The sequence below is a fragment of the Diceros bicornis genome, chromosome 10 (assembly GCF_020826845.1).
Source record: "Diceros bicornis minor isolate mBicDic1 chromosome 10, mDicBic1.mat.cur, whole genome shotgun sequence".
NCBI lineage: Eukaryota > Metazoa > Chordata > Mammalia > Perissodactyla > Rhinocerotidae > Diceros > Diceros bicornis.
Genome location: NC_080749.1, coordinates 41,309,908 through 41,327,338, shown reverse-complemented (window position 1 = coordinate 41,327,338; position 17,431 = coordinate 41,309,908). Strand labels below are relative to the sequence as shown.

The following is a 17,431-nucleotide window of genomic DNA, read 5'->3' as shown; positions in this document are numbered from 1 at the left end:
AAATTAAGAAGAAAGAAAACAATAAAAGAGCTAAAGAAATAAAGTATTGTTTAAATACTATCAGGACAGATCTTGCTTAGGAATCAGTCCCATTCCTGGAAAATGATATTGTGATTGAGAGGAGAATTGGTATTTTTGCTTTTTTGAACCTATTAACGTACTCTAAAGGAGTTCAATAATATTCTAATGACTTGTAAAGGCACATTCTAATAATGAATAACAACACTTATCAGATTTAAAAGTACATAGCATTGGTAAGGGTGTGGAGAAAAGGTGCTGTCGGAAGGTAAATTAGTATAAACTCTTGGGAGGGCAATTTAACATTATCTAAAAAAACAAAAAATGTACCTACCCATGGGCCTATCAGTTCTAGTGCTGAGACTTTAGATATATTTGGGAAAGTACACAAAACCAACCAATCAAATACAATTGGAAACCTGACACCCATCAATAAGAGACTGGTTAAATATATTACATACATCTATGTAACACAACTCCATGCAATTGCTAAAAAGGATTGAAGTAAATCCACAAGCGCTGATGTGGAATAATCTAGAAAGATTATTCAGGAAAATAAAGCCAGGCAGTTGTTTTTAAAAAGATACATATGCTAGAGTATTTGGAAAAATTTTTTCTTGATGTATACTCAAGAAACTTAATTTTGAGGAAAGTTTTAACAGTTGGGAAAAGGCAGTGAACATTTGTTGGTGGCTTACTTTTTATTTTATATGGTTTTGGTGAATTTTAATTACTATTACCTTGGGTATTCATTTCTGTTATTAATTTTAATAAATTAAATAGAATAAGAGTTGTTTCTTCATGTAAAGCCACACTAAGACCCTAATTTTTACTACTAGCTAAATGTTCCAATTCTAACCTATTTAAAGAAGAGAATGTTTTACAAATTAGTTTTCATGAAGGGCATGAAATACATGATAAGAGTAATTAATATCGTATTTGAAAATATATGCTGTATAATAAACAGGTTATGGATTTTATGGATCCCACTGTATATATTTCTCTTGAAACTCCTTAGGACTCTTTAATAAGGAACTAGTATCTTTAGAAAGGTGCTTCTCAGACCGCTCTATAGTTGTAATTAATTTTCTTCCATAAACTGCTTACAAGGAAGGAAAGAGCAACTTATGCTCAGTGTAATCATAAAACCAAATCTACATAATCTTTCTTACAAATTCTATATATTAACATACTTTTTGGAAATAAAACACAGAGGAGGAGCCTACACTTAACTTTAAATTTTAAGTCATGTCAGGGCCAAATCACTTAAATATTATATATCAAATGGTAAATTTTTCACTTGATAAACTAATAATATTCATAGTTTGAAAGGGTAGTCATTTTATTGTACTACATAATTTTGATTAGGTATTCAAAGTAGAAATAATTTTTAAAGTAATAGCTGGTTATACATATATTTATAGTATTTTTTTATTATAGTAAAATATACACAACATAAAATTTACCATTTTAACAGTTTTTAAGTGTATAGTTCAGTGGCATTAAACACATTCGCCCTCTTGTGCAAACATCACCACCATCCATTTCTGGAACTTTTTCATCTTCCCTAATTGAAACGGCACACTCATTAAATTATAGCTTCTAATTCTTCCCTCGACTCAGCCCCTGGCAACCACCATTTTATTTTGTCTCTGAATTTGACTACTCTAGGCACCCAAGATAAGTGGAATCATACAATATTTGTCCTTTTATAACTGGATTATTTCACTTAGCATAACGTCTTCAAGGTTCATCTATTGTAGCCTGTGTCAGAGTTTCCTTCCTAGTCAAGGCTGAATAATATTCCATTGTACGTACATACAGATTTTGTTTATACATTCATCTGCTGATGGATACTCCAGTTGCTTCTATTTTTTAAAAACTCAAAATTCTATAACAAATTTAAGCCAAATTCTTCAACAAAACATCTTGAAATTCACATTTCTTCTCTATGAGCTTTGTCTTCTGTAAAGATACTATTAACCTTAACAAAATTCAGTAGTGAAAAGGCTTGTCTACAAGGCTCAAACTAGTATTATGGCTTTCCTTTCTGTAATTTAAAGGAATGACTTAATTATACATGCATTCATTTGTTTAAACTTTGAGTGCCTGCAATGTGCCGGGCACTGTGGTGGACAGAGAGGAAGAGAGAGAGAAAGAGAAGAAGAAAGGGTAGGGGAGAGAGAGACAGATAGAGAAAGAGAGCACGAACACATGAGCTTCACCATCAGACCCAGGAGTTCTGTGTAGGGGCCACAGGAGCAGAGTAGTCTAAATCTGACATGAAGTTTCTCCTCAAGATAGTGCGGAATTGAATTAAAACACTCAAGCTGAAATGTCAAAATAAATCCCCATTTTAAGATGCCAAATAAAATTAGGTACCTAGAAAGCTGGTGAGCATGAAAAGCTGTGTGGTGCTGATGAGACCACGTGGCTTGGCATCCATTTCCTGGTTGCCTGGTACAAGAAGGCAAACACCATCTGCCTCACTAGCTGTGGGGACCATCAAAAGACCTAAGATGTGCGAAAGCTTTAATGAACTTCCAAGTTCCATTAAAAAACTTCTAATCACAGATTTCGATTTTAAGATTCCAAAGGAGGGATTGGCAACCTTTTTCTATAAAGGGCAGGATAGTAAAATTTTACGTTTGTGAACGATAAGATAGGTCTCTGTCACAACTACCCATCATTGCCCTGGTAGTGTGACAGCAGCCATAGATGGTAACATAAAAGAATGAATTAGTTATGTTCCAATAAGATTTTATTTATGGACATTGAAATTTGAATGTACTCTAATTTTCAGGTGTTGTAAAATATTTTTCTGAGTTTTAAACCATTAAAAAATGTAAAAAATATTCTTAGCTTGCAGGCTGTAAAAAAACAGGTGCAAAGCCAGATTTGTTTGGCCTGTGGGCCAGAGTTTGCCAACATAAGCCCTAGAATTTAAAAACTTGTAAGCCTCTTTAAGGGTATATAGGTTTTTTTTTTGGTGAGGAAGATCAGCCCTGAGCTAACATCCATGCTAATCCTCCTCTTTTTGCCGAGGAAGACCGGCTCTGAGCTAACATCTATTGCCAAGCCTCCTCCTTTTTTTCCCCCAAAGCCCCAGTAGATAGTTGTATGTCACAGCTGCACATCCTTCTAGTTGCCATATGTGGGATGTGGCCTCAGCATGGCAGGAGAAACGGTGTGTCAGTGCGGCCTGGGATCTGAACCCGGGCTGCCAGTAGAGGAGCGTGCACACTTAACTGCCAAGCCACTGGGCCAGCCCTAAAGGCATATAGTTTGAGATAAAATGAACAAAGAAGAAAGGATTAAAGGATTCAAGGTCTAACCTGAATCTGAATCTAGGCTCTGTCACTTATTAGCTGTATAATATTGGACAAGTCACTTTAACATCTATAAACCCCAGTTTAAACATCTGTAAAATGGGGATAACACCCACATCACACAAGAGTTGGTGTGAGTAAATGAACAAGATGCTAAACGCTGTGTAAACTGTCAAGCTGTTTTTAAAGAATTACCCATTATAAAGTAAAAAATACACATTTAAAAAAAAATACACCAGCATCATGGCAGAGTGAGTTGTTCCCTTTGTCTCTTCCCTCTAAGGGAGAACTAAACAGATATCCATTAACCAGCAGAGGATTTCCAACACAGCACAAGAAGACACCTGAGAGATCCATGCAGCCATACGTTTGAAGGTGGGTGGACTAGACCCTTGGGAAGCAGTGGAACTAAGGGAGCAGGCCCCTCTCCATTCCCAGTGGCAGCAATCCAGAACATGGATCCTTATGCAGCGGCCAGTGCAAATGAGTAGAGATGGGGGCAGCCTGGCCCACGAGAGCACCCACCGACCGTGGCAGCCCTGCCTGCAAGAACACTCCTCCAGTCAAGTGGTGGTGGCCTGGCCAGCGCGGGTGCGACCCACGAAGAGGTGGTGGCCATGCCCAAGCGAGCTCAACTTGCCGAGCGACTGTGGCCCAGCTCACATGAACTCAGAGCAGCCTTACCACCACAACTATAAGCAGAAGGGGCAGGAACAGAGAAAACAGCCCCTACTCCCCACTCCCCAGCAGTGGCAGGTGGAATCTGTGGCCAGAAGCATCAGGAACCACAGCAGAACTGGTGACCCAGTCCCAGTGGTGGCAACCCCAACACCAGCTCCACCAGCAGCGGGGGCTACAGACACATCCCCAGGTCCCCACCAGCGACAGTGATACTCATGAACCCAGCACATATGGCAGTGGTACAACCAGCACCCCAAGACAACCTGGGCACAGCAGCACAGGTGGTATACGGGACAGCAGCATCCGAGGTCTCAGAGAGCCAGTGGAGAAACACGAAACCCCGGTGACCAGAACCAAAGTAACCAAGCTGTACCCAAATAAGAAAAGGTGATTACTACTACAAATGTGCCAGCAGAGGATCAATTCATCAAACACCATGAAGAACTATAGTAACACTGCAGAACAGAAGAAAAATGACAACTCTCAAGATACCAAACCTGAAGTCACAGAAGATTACAATCTGACAGAAAATGCAAAATAGCTTCAAAGAGTTACAAGAAAACTCAGAAAGACAGTTCAATGAACTCAGGAATAAAATTAATGAACAGAAGAAATACTTCACTAGAGACTGAAGTTCTACAAACAAAAACCAAACAGAAATTCTGGATAGGAAGAACACAATGAGATAAAAAATATGGAGAAAACATAAAAAAAAGACCTGACCTTACGGAGGAGATAGTGAGCCTGAAGATAGAAACCTAGAAATGCTTAGGGTGGAGGAGGAGAGAGAACTGAGATTTTTAAAAATGTTAAGAAATTCCTCAAGAAATATCTGACTTAAATAGAAAAAGTAACATAAGGATTATAGGTATCCTAGAGGGAAAAGTGAGGGAGAAAGGAGCAGAGAGCCTGTTCAAAAAAAATAACAGCTGAGCACTTCCCAGACCTGGGGAAGGAACTAGCCATAAGTATATGAAGCCAATATAACTCCTGTTTGCATCAATGCAAAAAGACCTTCTCCAAGGCATATAATATTAAAACTGTCAAAACTCAATGACAAAGAAAAGAAAAAATATTAAAGGCAACAAGAGAGAAGAAAATAACCTACAAAGGGACTTTCAGTGGATTCAGCAGAAACCTTACAGGTTAGGAGAGAATGGAATGATATATTCAAAATACTAAAAGACAAAATATTAGCCAAGAATACTCTATCCAGCAAAATTATCTTTCAGGTATGACAGAGAACTAGAAGATTTCCCAGATAAACAAAAGCTTAGAGAGTTCATCACCACTAGACCTGCCTCACAAGAAATGATGAAGAAAGCCTTCCCAGCTGAAACAAAAAGCCAAAGGTTTACAAAACTTTGAGAAAGGAGATAAATGAACAGACAAAATGAGGAAACTGCAGCTCTCTATCAGAACAGGTTAGCAAACACTTAATTATAACCTAAAGGATAAAGGGAAAGAAAGTATCAAAAATAACTATAGATACTTTAATTTAGTCACAAACAAACAAATAAGAATAATTTGTGACAAAAACATAGAAAGGGAAGAGGAAAGGGATGGAACCTGCTTAGGCTAATGGAAATAAGAGGCTATCAGAAAATGGACTATTTCAACTATGATATATACAAACCTCATGGTAATCACTAAACAAAAAATCAGAGCAGAATCACAAATCATAAATAAAGAGAAGACTGAGAAAACCATCACAGAAAACTACCAAACTGAAATGGCAGTCAGAAATACAAGGGAAAAGAAACAATGGAAATATAGGACTGGAAAACAAGAGATAAAATGGCAGTATTAAGCCCTCATACATCAATAATCACTCTAAACGTAAATGGAATGAAATCACCAATCAAAAGACACAGAGTGGCTGGATGGATTAAAAAACAAGACCCAACAATATGGTGCCTCAGGGAAACACATCTCAGCTCTAAAGACAAACACAGGCTCAGAGTGAAGGGATGGAAGATGATACACCAAGCAAATAGCAAGTAAAAGAAAGCGGTGTAGCCAAACTTATATCAAACAAAGCAGACTTCAAAATAAAAAATATAATAAGGGACAAAGATGGGAATTATATAATGATAAAAGGGGCATTCCACCAAGAAGACATAACACTTATTAATATCTATGCACCTAACACAGAAGCATCAAAGTATTCACCTACACAAAGTATACACCTAACACAGGAGCATCAAAGCAACTATTAACAGACCTAAAGGGAGAAATTGACAGCAACACAATAATAGTAGGAGACCTCAACACCTACTTATGTCAATGAATAGATCATCCAGACAAAAAGTCAACAAAGAAACAGTGGCTTTAAATGAAACACTAGACCAGATTGACTTAATAGATTTATATAGAACATTTCATCCCAAAGCAGCAGAATATACATTCTTCTCAAATGCACATGGAATATTCTCAAAGATATACCATATGCTGGGAAACAAAGCAAGCCTCGATAAATTTAAGACTGAAATCATCTTTTCTGACCACAAAGTTGTGAAACTAGAAATCAACTACAAACAACTATTAGGTCAATGAAGAAATCAAAGGAGAAATTAAAAAATACCTAGAGACACATTAAAATGAAAAGACCACATACCAACTCTTATGGGATGCAGCAAAAGCAGTACTAAGAGGGAAATTTATAGCAGCACAAGCCTACCTCAACAAACAAGACAATCTCAAATAAAAAAGCTTACCCTATACCTAAAAGAACTAGAAAAAGAAGAACAAACAAAGCCCAAAGTCAATAGAAGGTAAGAAATAATAAAATCAGGGCAGAAATAAATGAAATAGAGACTAAAAAAAAAATAGAAAGGATCAATGAAACCAAGAGCTGGTTCTTTGAGAAGGAAAACAAAATTGACAAAGCCCTAGTTAGACCAAAAACAAAGAGAGAAGACTCAAATAAAATCAGAAACGAAAGAGGAGAAATTACAACAGACACCACAGAAATACAAAGGATTATAAGAGAATACTATGAAAAAATATATGCCAATAAACTGGGTAACTTGGAAGAAATGGATAAACTTTTAGAATCATATAATCTCCCAAAACTGAATCAAGAATACATAGAGAATCTGAATAAACCAATCACAAGCAAAGAGATTGAAACAGTAACCAAAAACCTCCCAAAAAACAAAAGTCCTGGACAAGATAGCTTCCCTGGTGAATTCTACCAAACATTCAAAGAAGACTTAATACCTGTCCTTCTCAGGTATTCCAAAAAATTGAAGAGGAGGAGACACTTCCTAACTCATTCTACGAGGTCAACATTACCCTGATACCAAATCCAGACAAAGACAACACAAAAAAAAGAAAACTGCAGACCAATATCACTGATGAACATAGACACAAAAACTCTCAACAAAATATTAGGAAATCGAATACAACAATATATTAAAAAGATCATACACAATGATCAAGTGGGATTTATTCCAGGGATGCAAGGGCAGTTCAACATCCCCAAATCAATCAATGTGATACACCACATTAACAAAATGAAGAATAAAAATAACATGATCATCTCAAAAGATGCAGAAAAAGCATTTGACAAGATTCAACATCCACTTATGATAAAAAAAAACTCTGATTACAATGGGTATAGAGGGAAAGCACCTCAACATAATAAAGGCCGTATATGACAAACCTACAGGCAACATCATATGCAACAGAGAAAAACTGAAAGCCATTTCTCTGAAAACAGGACCAAGACAAGGATGTCCACTCTCATCACTCTTATTCAACATAGTACTGGAAGCTTCAGCCAGAGCAATAAAGAAATAAAAGGGATCCAAACTGGAAAGGAAGAACCGAAACTCTCACTATTTGCAGATGACATTATTCTATATATAGAAAATCCTAAAGAATCCACCAAAAAACCACTAGAAATAATCAACAAATACAGCAAAGTTGTAGGATACGAAATCAACATATAAAAATCAGTTACCTTTCTATACACTAATAACGAACTAGCCAAAAAAGTGGTCAAGAATACAATCCCACTTAAATCGCAACAAAAAGACTAAAATGCCTAGGAATAAATTTAACCAAGGAGGTAAAAGGTCTAAACATTGAAAACTATAAGACATTATTGAAAGAAATTGAAGAAGACATAAAGAAATGGAAAGATTCCATGCTCATGGACTGGAAGAATAAACATAGTTAAAGTGTTAATATTACCTAAAGCAATCTACAGGTTCAATGTAATGCCAATCAGAATCCCAATGACATTCTTCAAGGAAATAGAACAAAGAATTCTCAAATTTATATGGAACAACAAAAGACCCCAGTAGCCAAAACAATCTTGAGAAAAAAGAACAAAGTTGGAGGTACCACACTCCCTGAATTCAAATTATACTACAAAACTATAGTAAACAAAACAGCATGGTACTGGCACAAAAACAGACACACAGATCAATGGAACAGAATTGAGAGCACAGAATAAAACCACACATCTATGGACAGCTAATCTTTGACAAAGGAGCCAAGAACACACAACGGAGAAGGGAAAGTCTCTTCAAGAAATGGTGTTGGGGAAACTGGACACCCACATGCAAAAGAATGAAAGTAGACCATTATTTTACACCGTACACAAAAATTAACTCAAAATGGGCTAAAGACTTAAATGTAAGACCTGAAACCATAAAACTCTTAGAAGAAAATATAGGCAAGTACACTCCTTGACATCGGTCTTAGCAGTATCTTTTTGAGTATCATGTCAGGCAAGAGAAACAAAAGAAAAAATAAACAAATGGGGCTACACCAGATTAAAAAGCTTCTGCATAGCAAGGGAAACCGTCAGCAAAATGAAAAGACAACCCACCTACTGGGAGAAAATATTTGCAAATCACATATCCAACAAGGGGTTAATTTCCAAAATATATAAAGAACTCATACAACTCAAGAACAAAGAAGTGAACAACCCAATCAAAAAATGCGCAGAGGATATGAACAGACATTTCTCCAAAGAAGATATACAGACGGCCAACTGGCACGTGAAAAGACGTTCAACATCACTAATTATTAGGGAAATGCAAATTGAAACTACAATGAAATATCACCTTACACCTGTCAGAATAGCTATAATTAACAAGACAAGAAATAACAAGTGTTGGAGAGGATGTGGAGAAAAGGGAACCTTCATACACTGCTAGTGGGAATGTAAACTGGTGCAGCCACTATGGAAAACAGTATGGAGATTTCTCAAAAAATTAAAAATAGAAATACCATATGATCCAGCTATCCTGCTACTGGGTATTTATCCAAAGATCATGAACTCAACAATTCAAAGATGAGCCAGCCCTGATAGCCGAGTGGTTCAAGTTCAGTATGCCCTGGCAGCCCGGTTTCGCTTCCCAGGCATGGAACCACACCACTCATCTGTCAGTAGCCATGCTGTGGTGCTGGCTCACATAGAAGACCTAGAACAACCTACAACTAAAATATACAACCGTGTACTGGGGTTTGGGGGAAGAAAAAAAATGCAAAGAGATCCATGCATCCCTATGTTCACTGCAGCATTATTCTCAATAGCCAAGATGTAGAAGCAACCCAAGTGCCCATCAACGGATGAACAGATAGAAGATGTGGTGTATATATATACAATGGAATACTACTCAGCCATAAAAAAGACAAAATCGTGCCATTTGCAACAACGTTGATGGACCTTGCGGGTATTATGTTAAGTGAAATAAGTCAGACAGAGAAAGACAAATACTGTATGATTTCACTCAGATGTGGAAGATACACAAACACACAGATAAGGAGAACAAATTAGGGGTTACCAGACGAGGAGAGGGTAGGGGAGTGTGAAAGGGATAAAGAGGCACACATGTATGGTGATGGATAAAAACTAGACTATTGGTGCCGAACACAACGCAGTCTATACAAAAACTGAAATACAATAATAGACACTTGAAATTTACACAACGTTATAAGCCAATATGACCTCAATAAAAAAAATACATATATATACACACACACAAATATGTAAAAGTACAGGGAAGAGATTTAAAACAATAAAAACATCTGACCATCTCCCCCCCAAAAAAAAAAAAAGGAAGCACTATGTTCTCCCCTATGACGTTTACTTGCCAAATATTTGGGGATACATTTTCAATTTCTAAGTAGAGGAAAACAAAATGAAGTAATTTGGATCACAGACAGATGTCTTGGATTCGATTTTTACTAAGCTCTTAGCATTGTACAATGTTATCGTACTGCTCAGTTAATACCTTACTTCTTTCATCTTCTGATCATATTCTGTTCTCAGTAGCTCTACTTTGTCATTTTTTGTTCTCTCTTCTTAATCCTCATATAAAGGGGATCCAATTTTATATATAAAATCACGAGAAGAAAGTAGAGGTTGAAGCACCATTCATGACAAATGACTGAGAGAAGAGTGGTTTGCTTCTTGTTACTATCATATGCTCTATTTTCTATTTATTAAATTTCAAAACAAGTAATCTCAGCAACTTTAGGGGCTCTTGTGATCCTCACAAAATTAAAATGGATGATTTCTTTAATAAAACCAACTTGAAGATATCAAAATATCAGTGCCAATGAACAGTATAGGGATGACGGATAAATATGTTAAGTTGTTCTTTAATATTCAGATACTGAGTTAAGACAACCCAAAGTCTTTATTCAATATTTCCCATCACCTTACTCTATTAAGATATTCTGTAACTAGACGTACTGTGGTGATCACTTCACAATATACACATAAATTGAATGATCATGTTGAATTTCTGAAACTAATATAACGTCAATTATATCTCAATTAAAAAAAAAGAAATTCCTTCCTTATGTCTATTTTATTAAAATACTGAAAAACAACTGTTTTCCGAAGATATTTTGGACAGTAATTTTCATGCCAACAACTCAGACCTCCAGTTGACAGACGTGAAAAGATTGAGCTGAATTCTGCAACTGTCTTCTTCACCTTCTACAAGCAGGGAGTTGATGTGGTGAGAGGATGATAACTCTGCACCAAATGCTTAACGTAAATGGTTGGCAGAGTATCAGGTTCGGTCAGTGCTCCTGTCCAGGGTCTGAGGCTCTGGCAAGCGGAGGCCAGCACAATGGCCTGCACCCGCCTCAGAGGTGCCACCAGCCTCAGTGCCTAGGACCATGCCTGCCTGCATGATGACAAGGATGAGAAGACTGGGTCCCTTTGGAAAGAAAGGAGAACGCAGTTTGCGTTCTGAATCCATCAGCAGAGTGAATAAAAGTGTTGTAGAAAGAATCACCACATGGCAGACTATGGTTATCCCTCACTCTCCTTGAATCCAAACCTAAATTAGTACTTTGAATACACATTTGTGACATTTATCTTTCAAAATAAACTAATGTACAGTAGTCCTCCCTTATCTTCTGGGGATACGTTCCAAGACCCCTAGTGGATGCCTGAAACTGGGGATAGTACCAAACCCTATAAATACTATGTTCTTTCCTAAACATACACACTTGACATGTGACAGAAAAACTAGCATGAATTTCTTTTTCTTCCTTCACAATTTCATGGATAGAAGATTCGTTCTTACTGAGAAATCTTAGCAACCTCAGTGTACTTTTCTTTTCTTTCCTTATTAAGTAGAGAACTTTCAATCTTTCATGTAAAGGAGGCACTTTACGGCTTCTCTTTGGCATACTGAATGGCCAGCATCACTACTCTCGTGCTTTGGGCCCATTATTAAGTAAAATAAGGGTTACCTGAACACAAGCACTGCGATATCATGACAGTCTATCTGATAACCGAGATGGCTACTAAGTGACTAATGGGCAGGAGGCATACACAGCATGGATAGAATGGAAAAAGGGAGGATTCATTTCCTGGGTGGGATGAAGTGGGACAGCTGGAGATTTTATCATGCTACTCAGAATGATGTCCAATTTAAAACTTATGAATTGTTTACTTCTGGAATTTTCCATTTAATATTTTTGGACCTCGGGTAACTGAAACTGTGGAAAGTGAAACCACGGATAATAGGAGACGACTGTATTTATAATTAAAACAAAGCATTTTAATAGTATTGTGTAATGAGTGTCCAGAATATCAAACTGTAGGTAAAAATACATAATTTGGCAAATCTTAGCATTTTCTCAGCAGCACACACTAAGTTGACCAACACAGTGTTTTAGAACACTTTAAGTATGTGTTATAGGCACATATATAGCTGGATTTAAGAACCACGATATTTCATTGCAAAGGCTGCTGGGCTGATGACTCTAGTCCCAGCAGCCTTGTACTCTAGGACAGTGTAAAGAACGGCTTCGATGTTTTCTGGCTCACTACCCCATCCCATTCATATGAGTAAAATTTTTTATGACAGAGCAAATTTTAACCATTTCCTTATATTTCTTCCTATATTTTTAATGAGAATATATCTAGCACAGATTCATCCAACGAATTATAATGATACTAGTATTATTACCTATTATTTATTAGGTACTGACTATGAGCCACTTACTGTTCTAATGCTTTCTACGCATATCATAAATGGTGAGTACAACCAACACCCAATGAATGATTTCTATGTGCCAAGCACCTCTTATTTAATTTCTACAACCACCTCATGAGGTATATATCATTATTCTCATTTTTGAGATGTAGATCATAAGTGTCTAAGGTTACACACCTGGTAGATGGCAGAGCAGGGATATGAAGTTAAGAGATGTGACTCCAGAGTTGGTGCTGTTTATCACTGTCTTTCAGACTCACATCATGACCTCCAGAGTGTGGCAATGAAATTGATTCTGAGGTGGAGAGGGGAAGATAATAATCTCTTAAAAACAATACAAGCCTAAGTAATCCATCAAAGGTCTCACTGCCTGGCTTGTTATTTTACTCTGATGTGATCATCTCCTTCAATTTAATAACTGTGACTCATAAGCCTTTCTTTGGCCTTATCTAAATAAGATGGCAGTACAAAATGGTACCCTGATGGTCTCAAACAACTAACATAATTTGTAAAGTTCCAGGGAAGCAGCTGTGGATGGAGAGAATCTAGTTTGCAGTTTTTTAGAGATGATCTTCTCCATGGTTTCCCATCTGATAATCAGTGCCTTCCATGACGTCCAGCTCTCTTTACAGTGAGACAGTAATGCCTTCAGCGGATCTTAAGACTCTTGGGATCACAAATAAGAACACACAAGTGCAAGTAGAAAAAGAAGGAAGAGTCACATTGCTTCATTTATTTATCTGGATCTCTCCATTCTGATTTTTCTATGAGGAATTCTGTTTTTAAGCTCATTATTGTCAATATATCTGATTGAGAAAGAAGCTAAACACATCCCAGGTGAGACTGTACCATAGCAACAGGCTTGCCATGAATTCTTAGGGGAGCAGAATTTCACAGAAGTATTTGATTGCCTATTCACACTCCTGATTACAACACTCTGAGCTGTTAAACTAAATTGTATGCCATTAGTATACTGAAGGAACTTAAAGTACCCTGTGTGAAGATATTTTTCACACATACGTTCATATTGAGATGTGTTTAATCGTATGTGGCCCATTTCCCTTTTATTTAGAAAACAAGAGAGACATCTTTAAACTATTTGAGAACTTGCCAATGTCACAATGTAGTAATATGATAAATAAGGCACAACCCATTATCACAGGTAAATATTGAATCCTTATTCTGGTTCATAAATATTTGCTTAATCCTCCACTGTGATTATGACAGAATATAAATGTACTGTCCTTAGAATGTTATCAGGAGTATTAAAGTACCTTGAATAAACAGTGGGTAAAATAACTACAGGAAAAAAACACCTCAGTCTCATAGTAGATTATATGTGGACTATGCCTATTGCTCAGTTGGGATAGTATATTGGTAACAAACGAAAAATAGGCCACAGAGAAAAAAAGTAGTTTATGTCTACGGATTATCACAAAATGTTAGCCACCCTACAAATTATGTCATGACCAGAAGTGAGACCAGGGAGGATATAGACAGCATGGGTAAAATTCATCACAATCATCAGAAAATCAACTCAAAGAAAATCCAGATGAGTGTGAATTATTACCATCCATCTTCATGTCCAAATATAATACACTTAACCAACTTTTTCCACATTTGGCTGTAAATGGTGTTGGAGACAGAGAAAAACATTTACAATGTTTTGATTTAAAATGATTTAAATCAAAGAACAGAGGAGCATTATGAGGAGTTATTTTTATACAACCAATTCTGTTATTTATGCTACTAGAGACACGCAATGGTGTGGATCTAATCCAAATTACTTACATTTGATTTTGTAATGCATGGCATGATGCTTCTATAGCAGATTTGCCTTTCTAATTATGTTTTGCTTTATTATTAAAATCAGTTTACATGTACTTAATATACACCTGGTGTATGGGAAAGGTGGTGTCTCAGAAGCCTGTTGGGCAGGAGGACAGCTGGCTTACAAATACACCAGACAGGCTCCAGAGAAGAAAGAACTGACTGAACACTCTCAAACTTTAATTACTTTATAAGCACTTAAAGTTTACATGAGATTAGTGTAAGTCACTTGTTTCCTTTCCTCCATTTTTGCTGACGTTGTAGTTGGCTTTCTTTAGAAGACTGGGAAGTTCCTTGAACTACCTAGAGCACAGTGAGAAATTATCATTTCACTAAATAAACATGTACTTATATTTAATTTATTAGACATGGTTTTAAGAGACAATTTCCTTAGAACCTATTCACAAATCAGAATATTCAGGACTATTTATTTCAAGCAAGCAAGCAAATAGAAAATAATCATAATACAATGGAATCACGCAATGTTGCAAGTATTGTGTAGCGGACACCCGTTACTTTGCCACCTAGCATCTTTTTACCTTTCTTCTAGATACAGCATTCTGATTTTCCTGTGGGGAGACCTACCTTCCTTATTCTTAGACCATGTGAGTTTGGTATATCAAAAGCAGGGTTGGCCAAGGTATAGAGAAAGTAGCAAGATCAACAAATAGGAGTTTTTAATGAAGATGGAGGAATTATTTCTGGGACAGTATACCAAGGAAGTGAGCTAAAGGACAGGCAGTTTTTGGTCTAAGAATACACTGTTTAAAGGAAACCATAATAAGATGATGGGACGGGCAAAGGATAACATTTATGACACCCTCATTCCAAAAGGGAGAAAATGGAAGGAAAAGGAGTCACCAATTCCAAGTAATTTCAAAATCCAGGAGGGCAAGGTTTCCAGGCATGGGCATAATACTCTGTGGCTTGAGGTTCTACGCTTGGAGTCATTTTTCCTGAAGGGTGGCACATATTTGCACCTGAGTAGTTTTATAGGCCATAACCATAACAAATCGCCACAAACCTGGAGGATTAGGACAGAAATGTACTCTCTCACAGTTCTGGAGGCCAGAAATTTGAAATTAGTTTCATTTGGCTGAAATCAAGGTGTAAGCTGGGATACACTCATTCCAAAGGGTGAAGGGAAGAGTCCGTTCTTTGCCTCTTACATACAGCTTCTGGCGGTTGCTGGCTTACCTGGGCTTGTGGCCATACCATTGCAATTTCTGTCTCCACAGTCACATTGCCTGCTCTTCTGTACATGTGTCAAATCCCCCTCTGCCTCTCTTTTATATGGCTATTTGTGAAGGCATTCGAGGTGATCTGGATAATCCAGGATAATCTCTCCCTCTCAAGGCCCTTAATTTAATTACATCCATAAAGATCTCTTTTCCAAACAAAGTAACATTTACTAATACTCTGTGGCTTGAGGTACTAGGACTTCCTGTCTTTCGAGAGGGGAGAATTACTCTGCCTACCATAATCACAATAAAGATGAACAGCATATTAATTTACTACAAGTGTGTCATCTCTATAAAAAAGTGTTAAAATTGAATTTGGCTCTTTCAAAGTGACCATTTGTTACTTAATATTGCAATAAAAGGCTGCAGAATTACTTTTCTAAAGCTATCATGTTAATGTGAAATACTTATTCTGATTTTTCCATTTACAGATAAGTGTAATTAACTTTGCAAACATAATTTAAAAATGAGGCAGATAGTACAGCTAAGTAGAGTAAGCAGTGGTAAATTGGTAAATATAAATAGATGCAAAGATTTAAAAAAATTTTCTGCAGAAAGTCAAAATTTTAGGAACAGATATGCTTTTATTTTAAAGAGAAACTAGTCTTTAAGAAAACGCTTTCTTTCCCTTAGGAGCTAGGGTAAATAAGTGGCTGGCATCTCTCTTTTAAAACTTAGTTATATTCAGTTTACACTTTCACTCTTTGGGATAAAGAAGGGCCAATGATGATCAAATAGCAGATGGGAGAATACTGGCTGAGATGGTTTAGAAGAGCAGCAGGCAGCTAAGTCCCCGCCAATTTGATCACTTACCCTGGGAGTGGCTTCACAGTCAAGAAACTGCTCCCCTCCCACTCCTCACCCGCCCGCAGTGCATTTGCTGCTACAGGAAAGAAGGAGAGATTGAGAGAGGCACTGGTAGTGCTAAACAAATTAATGCCTTCTCTCTCACAACCTAGAAGCAAACAGTTTGAGGTTCTCTGTCTAGGGGTGTAATGGCCAAATAAAAACTGTGTCCTTGTTAATAGCTTTAACTGCTTTGGTAAAGTTGACCCAAAGACCACAGGCCTGATGGGAATTTTAACACTAAGAAAGGAAATTGCTCTTTTCCATTTAAGCCTAGCAGGCAAACCAAAGGGACATTCAAGAATGATCATTAATACTTAATAGTGAAAAGAATAAATAATGACAACACAGCAATTGTATTGTTAAAATGTTATTCTAAACAAGTGATTCATGCAAGTCACTTTGAATATACAGTTGTATTTTTGATACAAAAAAAGCATAAATAAGCAGCAAAGCAACTAATCTTTTTTCTCCATCTTTAAAAGGCCAAGTTGCCTAGCCTGTGAATTCCCTGGTAGGGCACCCCCTTCGTTTTCCAGAAGTTTATAAGCTTTCTCTGAACATACTCATTTTGCAAATCTAAACTAATGAAGTAACAATAAATGTCGAATACTTAAAACATAAATGCCCAGTCCTGTATAAACTTAAAAATCCACGGCTATAGAACTTTAGTGATATGAGCAGCTTCGAACACTGTTTCTCATGGCAATAGGTCGTGCCAGGAATTCCCTATCGGGTCTGAGCAGACAGACTGTATGAGGCTGTCAAACTGGTAAGGTCTTACATTAAAAAGATCCCAAGCTGCCACGCTTGCAGACAGTGTAGCCAAAGAGTAGGACTGAAGACCACCCATCAGGGAGTCACAGCCATGGTGGCAAAGTGCTTGCTGTGTCACACTGTGTTTGTTCAAGGACTCACAACCACCTTTTGAAAACTCTTTTACAGAACATTTTTTGGGGTGATGGAAATGTTATGTATCTTGATTGTGGTTATATGACTGTAG

General features: G+C 37.1%; 1 protein-coding gene across 11 annotated transcripts in view; it reads right to left on the bottom strand.

Annotated features, from left to right (window-relative positions):
- Positions 1–17,431, bottom strand: part of PKP4 (plakophilin 4) — a 242,056-nt gene that overhangs the window by 120,300 nt on the left and 104,325 nt on the right. The window contains exon 1 of one of the 11 annotated variants that reach the window (XM_058549025.1): positions 12,689–12,744. The exons of the other annotated variants lie outside the window; for them this stretch is intronic. The gene's annotated coding sequence lies outside the window, so the exon portion shown is untranslated. Of the gene's footprint in view, positions 1–12,688; positions 12,745–17,431 lie in introns of those variants that run through there. 11 annotated transcript variants of the gene reach the window in all.